General features: G+C 35.4%; 1 long non-coding RNA gene and 1 pseudogene across 1 annotated transcript; one reads left to right on the top strand and one right to left on the bottom strand.

The window, feature by feature from the left end:
- Positions 1-1,138, bottom strand: LOC134256661 (putative nuclease HARBI1; annotated as a pseudogene).
- Positions 1,139-1,771: 633 nt separating this feature from the next.
- On the top strand, positions 1,772-6,596 carry LOC134256659 (uncharacterized). The gene is made up of 4 exons (XR_009989764.1): positions 1,772-1,790; positions 3,668-3,741; positions 3,989-4,066; positions 5,392-6,596. It is a non-coding gene; the product is annotated as an uncharacterized LOC134256659 (long non-coding RNA).
- The last annotated feature ends 554 nt before the right edge of the window (positions 6,597-7,150 follow it).

The following is a 7,150-nucleotide window of genomic DNA, read 5'->3' as shown; positions in this document are numbered from 1 at the left end:
TTATCTGAAATTACGAATCAGAACTGAACGTAGGTAGGGCCCTGCCTCCTTGGTGGCGGTTCTGTAGGACAGGTACAGGAACCTGGTCATTCTCCTGACGTTCATCTTCATGTGGTAGAGGAATTGAGAGCTCCTTCGCAATATTATATAACACACAACAGGCAGTAATCACTGTTAGATTTGTTTGAAGCTTTAATCTAAGTTGTCGCAAACAAGGGAATCGTCTTTTCATTATTCCAAGAACGTTTTCAATTTTTACACGAGCATTGCGTAGAGCAAAATTAAATCTTCTCTCCTCTCTGGAGTTTGGGGTCAGAACTGGAGTTATGAGATAATGACGCAGGGGATAACCATTGTCAATGAGCAAAATTCCATTAATTTCCCTACGTTCAAATTTTGCACAAATGTTAGAAGTATCAAAAATTCTGCTGTCATGTGTACTGCCGGGCCAACGTACCACAACATTAATTAGCTTGAGTTCTTGGTCACAGATTGCCTGTACGTTAATAGAGAAATATCCTTTTCTGTTTCTGAAAAGTTCGGCATTATCTCCTCCAGGAGAAATAATGGGGATGTGAGTACAATCTATCAATCCTACAATACCGGGAATGTTACTTTGTTGCATAAATGCTCCTTGTACATCCAAAATTCTATTTCCAGAGAGGAATTTTATATGTGTGTTGTACAAAGAAGCAATTGCACAGGAAACTTTCTCAATGATTCTTGAAACGGTGCATTTATGCACCCCAAACAATTCACCGCTTACTGATAGCATATTGCCAGTGGCATAATACCTCAGCGTTATAAGAAGTTGATTTAATGGGGAGATGGATGAAGTGTGCAAAATTCCACCTCCCAAATCAACATTAATATCATCTAGAATAGACAAAACGGCCTCTTTGCTAAGACGAAATCTATCAATAAAATCAGCGTCGTTGTAATAAGTGATAGGATTAAGTCTATCTCTAGCAATTTGTTCTCTTCTAATCAATCTACAAGATCAAACCTCTCAACTTCTTCCAAATACTCCGCCATCACTCCGAACAAAAATACGAAGCAGGGTTTAAGTACAGGTCCACGTAAAAATCAGGCAAAATCAAATTTTTGTGATAAGTCGTGGTTCAAGAAATCACTTCATATATCATGTAAGAAATAGACAGGACATGTATATGACAAATACTTGGCAGATTGGAAATATTCCGCCTTGTTTAAATTTTACGGGTCGATAATTAAAAAAAATGCATTTTGACTGTTAGTGCAAATCTTTACAAAGTGATGCATCTTAAGGGCTTTTGATAAAAAAAACAGCAAACCTTTTTGGTAAAAATGCTATTATATATTAATCAAGCACTTTCTATACTATTAAATCCAGTTCTAAAAAGTTTGGAAAATTTCGACCAGAGATGGATTTTTCCCGATAAAATCAAGCAATATTGGCGAAATCGGGTTATCGTTCTTGGATATGTAACACGTTTGTCGCTAGATGGCGTGATGTTGCCAGGCACGCTAGTGCGCGAAATATGGAAACCGATGGAAATCAAGAGTGTTAAAATGTGGTGTGGGGCATTATGCAGGATATTCGTGCGGATTGTACAAGCCATATCCAAAAGAAAAAGAAATAATATCACTCGGCGATTGTCAGAGAGACATATCTACACACCATTTAGTTGAGTGGAGGTCACCAGACGAGCGTGAGTGCAGCGGCCGACAGCGAGGGTCTGATTAGGCTACCCTGCGCATTGGTGTATTTCCGATTTTAGGTAAATAATTATGTAAACACTCTTTAATTTGTAAGTATATATATATATGATGTAATCATAATTAATATGATTCAAAGGACACCGGTATGTATATTCATTTTGGTTCGCTGTATCATGTTTAACTGTCGTCGGGTCGGTATGTTAATTTGACAGAAATCAGCTGTTATAACTCTAGATGTCCAGTCATTGACTAGGTTTGACTTTAAATTTGCAGTCCTCGTAAAATCACAATATCACACATAAATAGAAATTTAATTGTAATATCTGTTCAGTCTGAAAGAAAATTTATTTTACCTTGACGAAAATGATATATGTATATAACACTGATATAAACAGTAACATAAAAAATCCTAGGCCCCATGCGCGGATCTAGAGGGGGGGGGGGGTCGGGGGGGGTCAGGACCCCCCCTGGAATTTACAAGGTTAAAAAATGTATATACTAAAACAAGAAAATAGTTACCATGGACCCGCCTTGGAAAACGCAGACCCCCTGGTAAACGCGAATATGTGTGAAATGGGTATGACAAGTGAAAGATTTGAGGGAATAGAAGCCACCGTTTTTTTTTTTGTTTTTTTTTGCTTGTCAAGAAATTTCTGGGATTGGATTTTTTTTTTTGACTGAGGTGGACCTCCCCTGTAAAAAATTTCTGGATCCGCACCTGGGCCCTATAAATAAACATGCAATATTTTCTAGTAGCATTTAATGTATGTGTTGAAGTTTGGAACTATTGACTAGGCCTATTTTAAATCACATAATTGTGATATTTCATTATAATTACACACAAAGCAAACCAAACCAAAAATGGGGTAGTGGGTGGGGGGGATATACAGTTACACTCCCCCCAAAAAGGAGGCATAAAATTCATTCATAATGATTAAGTAGAGAATTTTGTTTATATATTAAGAATTGAATAATTTATTATTTCAAGATTCAGGTGACTGTTTATCATTTCAACATGTTCAAGATCTCCTTAATTTTTTTAAATTTCACTTGAGGAATAGTAAAATCACTCTTTGGATGGGCATTACATATATACTGTAGATCACTTAATTTTCGCGACACCTTTTTTTCGCGAGATAGTCGTTGACTCTTGATTAGCGAGACTAAATTTTCATGGATTGTAGTCATTGCTCTATATAATCTTAAGGAATTCTATTATATGTGAGAATGAAATTTCCGTGAGCTTACAGTCTGGCTTAATTACGCGAAAATAAAGTTCTCGCGAATAAAAAGTGATTTACAGTATATAATTAAATGGAATATTGATTATGCACTATGTTTATTGTTTAAATATACCAATAAAAAAACCAGAAGTCTCTGTCGAGACTGTAGCTCTACTGGTTTGTACTTATCAAAAACCATTGCACTATTTTAAGTTTCTTTGTGTAGTCTACTTGTGTGCCAACTTATTTTGAAATCAAACTAAAACTGTAGAAGGAGTAGCGTTTTAAAGGAATTTCACAGAAAATTCTATTTTTAGTAACCATGGCAACACCGTTCATTGAAATCAAAAACTTATGCACTATTCTTTGTATCTTAGTATAGTCTACTTGTGTGCCAAGTTATATTGAAATCAGACCAAAACTGTAGAAGGAGTAGCGTTTTAAAGGAATTTCACAGAAAATTCTATTTTTAGTAACTATGGCAACACCGTTCATTGAAATCAAAAACCGATGCACTATTCTATGTATCTTAGTGTAGTCTACTTGTGTGCCAAGTAATATTGAAATCAGACTAAAATTGTAGGAGGAGTAGCGTTTTGAAATATTGTTTACAGACAGACAGAGAGACGGAGAGACAGACAGACGGATGGACGCCGGACGCATTACTATCGCATAAGCTCTTCTGGTCTCTGACCAGTAGAGCTAATAAGCAGTTGTTCATAAATATGGATTTTTTTATGCAGGACTTTGCAGCTGTCTGAAAAGTTACAGCAAAGATATCTCCAATTTAAACAATGAACAGGATTCTCTATCACATGTAAGAATTTAAAGTATCATACTTTTCATAAACACAATATATATGTAAGCATTAATAACAATTTTGCTTATGTGAAACCAAAAGTTGAAGAGTTAAAACAATTTACAGTTTACCAGGAAAAAAAATACCTCCCTAAATTAGGTGTCATATAAATGGATGCTTCATAATTTTTCTATCGTATTTAAAAATATGAAACCTTTACTCACTTCTTTTATTAATTTATTTATTCGTTTTTAATTTTGTTTAGCAGTATGATGTATGTACTACTGGAGAGTCCCTAGGATATGATCTGAGAGAACACGATTGTCTGCAATATTATGATAATGTAAGTAACAAGTTTGTATTTTATTTCCAGCTATGTTGGACCAGTCGTAGCAATACACTCAAGTGAGCTTTCTGATTGAAGTGTCTTCTGTCTGTTTAATTTTCTTTTAAATGCTGCAGCTATCATAATTAAATTCCTGAAAACATACAATTTTCCAATTTCCATACATTAGTCTTTGAAGTAACAGTAAATATCAACTTGTACATGAAAATCCCCAGAAGAGTAGGGTGCAAACATGTCAGAACAAGAGGCCCATGGGCCACATCGCTCACCTGAGCATTGTGGCTAAAAAGTAGAAATTGGTTTAATATTAAAAATTTAAATCCGAAAGTATAGTCCCATGACCATTCATGGCTTTGCTAATATTGAGAAGATGATTTTTAAAGAATTTTTCTATATATTTCTATGTAAAACTTTGATTGGCCATTTTGCCCCACCCCCTACCCCCGGGGGGTCATGATTTGAACAAATTAGAATCTACACTACCAGAGGATGCTTCCACATGAGTTTCAACTTTACTGGCCCAATGGTTCTTGAGAAGAAGATTTTTAAAGACTTCAATCCCCAATAAAATCCTATGTTAAACTTTGACCCCCCATTGTGGCCCCACCCTACCCCTGGAGGTCATGATTTGAAGAAACTTGAATCTGCACTACCTGAGGATGCTTCCACATGAGTTTCATCTTTCCTGGCCCAGTGGTTCTTGAGAAGAAGTTTTTTAAAACATGCCATTAAATTTTCACTAATTCATAATTTTCTCCCTTTGGAAGAGGGCATGGCCCTTCATTTGAACAAAGTTGAATTCCCTCCACCCAAGGATACTTTTTGGCAAGTTTGGTTGAAAATGGCCTTGTGGTTCTTGAGAAGAAGATGAAAATGTGAAAAATTTATAACGACGCCATTGACGACAGACAAGGACAAATTTTGATCAGAATAGCTCACTTGAGCCTTTGGCTCAGGTGAGCTAACAAAAATCACAAAATCCAAAATGCCCAAATAAACAACTATAAACAAGCATACCGGGTACATATTTTGTTTGAATTAATAATTTTCTTCTCTCAAAAATGCTATAATTTGGATTAATTTTTCAAAATTTTCTTGGGGGAGGTCCCTTAAACCCCCCTAGCAGGAGGCGCTGACCCCTCCTGCACCTACCCCATTTCAGCCCTTCTTGCCTACACACATATTTGATGCACGCTACGCCACTACCTTTCTTAGCCAGGGAATACAATAAATTATCTGAACATCATCTATAAATTTGATGGCATAACATGACTGTACAGTTATTTCAGATTTCATCTGAACAATTAATTTTCTTCTTACAGGTTTCAGATGTACCAAATTTCCAAACTCTCTCGCAAATATCAACATATAGGGATGAAATGAAAACGCTGCAAAATGCAAATGAAGTATTGAAAATAGTGACTAGCGGAAAGGCAAGCCCTTTGTGTGCACAGCTTTGCACAGATATTTCATCAGCTGGGGAAAGTACTATACATTACCATGAAAGAAAAGCAGACGAGTCTGTGGATTCAGTTCTCAATCTGGACAATCTTCAAACTTGAAGCAGCTAATTACAGAATCAAATGGTGAACAATTGTTTTCAAGGTTAATCAGTGGTTAAACTCCACCCAAATCACCTTAGTTTTTTGTGCCTACCCAGCAAAAATTCACAAATACATTAGTTGAAGACTGAAATTGGTGATGATGATCAAATTGTTTGCTGCACTTGCTACAATTGATGAAAAAATGTGATTGATAATATTGAGTGATTGTTATCAGATACTGTTATGTAATGTAACATGAAAATTTATACTTATGTTAGTATGTATGAAGTTTTTGATAAGAGGAGGCCAAGGTCAAAGGTCAGAATTGTTCATTTGGTGGAAGAGCTCTTAATCTCATTAATATGTATCATTATATGCAGTTTGAAAAAATAAAAATATCTTGACTACTTTCTTTTAAATTGAGCTTAACACAAATTTCTGATGAGGTCAAGGTCAAATAAAAGGTAAAAAAAAATTATAATGCAGTTGAACAAATGTCAGTTTTGAGTGATAGACTATGGTAAGGTTATAGTCTTAAAATGTATGTATGTTATATAAGATGTACAAATCACATCTATACAGAGCTATAATTTACACTTTTAAAGAAAAGTTTACAATTATTAAAGTAATTTTGAAAAAAAGAACTGTGATATTCCAGTTTTCTTTCCTTGCAATGATTGTGCAGTATATTGATTCATATTTTACAAGAAGGAATTAAATGTACATGACTTGGATCAAAATATATGTAGATTATTTTGGTGACAAATAATGGGTCACCTTGAACTGTTGTAAGACTCATAAGGTTAAGTGGTTGTTTACTTATATTATTTAGTCCATGGTGGACTATAATGAACAGTTTAAGGAACTCTTGCAAATTATAAATTGTACAATATAACACCAAGATGTAAAACTGTTTTATTGTTAAAGATCATTAGCAATGTGCTTTGATTATATTTTCAAATGGTATTAAATATCGGTATTTGGTTGTGCATTACTGTTTTTTATTCCCCTACTGGTGAAACCGAAGGGGACTATAGGTTTCCTCTGCGTCTGTCTGTCCCCGTCTGTCTGTCAGTCTGTCCACAGGAGTTCGCGTACCTATCAATTTTACCGAAATTTTCAGTAAATAAAAAAGATACGTAATACCTATAATAATAACACAAGGAGTGCAACGGTTGTCCGCGACGCCATGACGTGACGTCACGGGCGGTCCATTTACCCAAAAGGAACAAAAATAAACAATCATACACAATTAACTAGAGATAACGATATTACGTTTAGATACGAATACAAGTACTTGTACCTCCCCGTTTTAAATTTTCTTGAATGTCTACTAACTTGTCTCTGGTTTATTTTCGCATGTGACCTCAATCATCTAGATTAGCATTTCATGCAGTTTTGTTCCTTTTTGGGTAAATGGACGCGCCCGTGACGTCACGTCATGGCGTCGCGGACAACGGATATTTGAGCGAAGTTGTGGAGAAATGTCACCGCTGCTGCTGTAAAACATGAGTTTGAAATCTTATGCATTAAGAGC

The sequence above is a fragment of the Saccostrea cucullata genome, unplaced genomic scaffold (genome assembly GCF_032062105.1).
Source record: "Saccostrea cucullata isolate Sc308-1 unplaced genomic scaffold, CSIRO_AGI_Scuc_v1 ctg5201, whole genome shotgun sequence".
Classification (NCBI taxonomy): domain Eukaryota; kingdom Metazoa; phylum Mollusca; class Bivalvia; order Ostreida; family Ostreidae; genus Saccostrea; species Saccostrea cuccullata.
The sequence above is the reverse complement of the archived record's forward strand: the minus strand, read 5'-3'. Positions and strand labels throughout refer to the sequence as shown.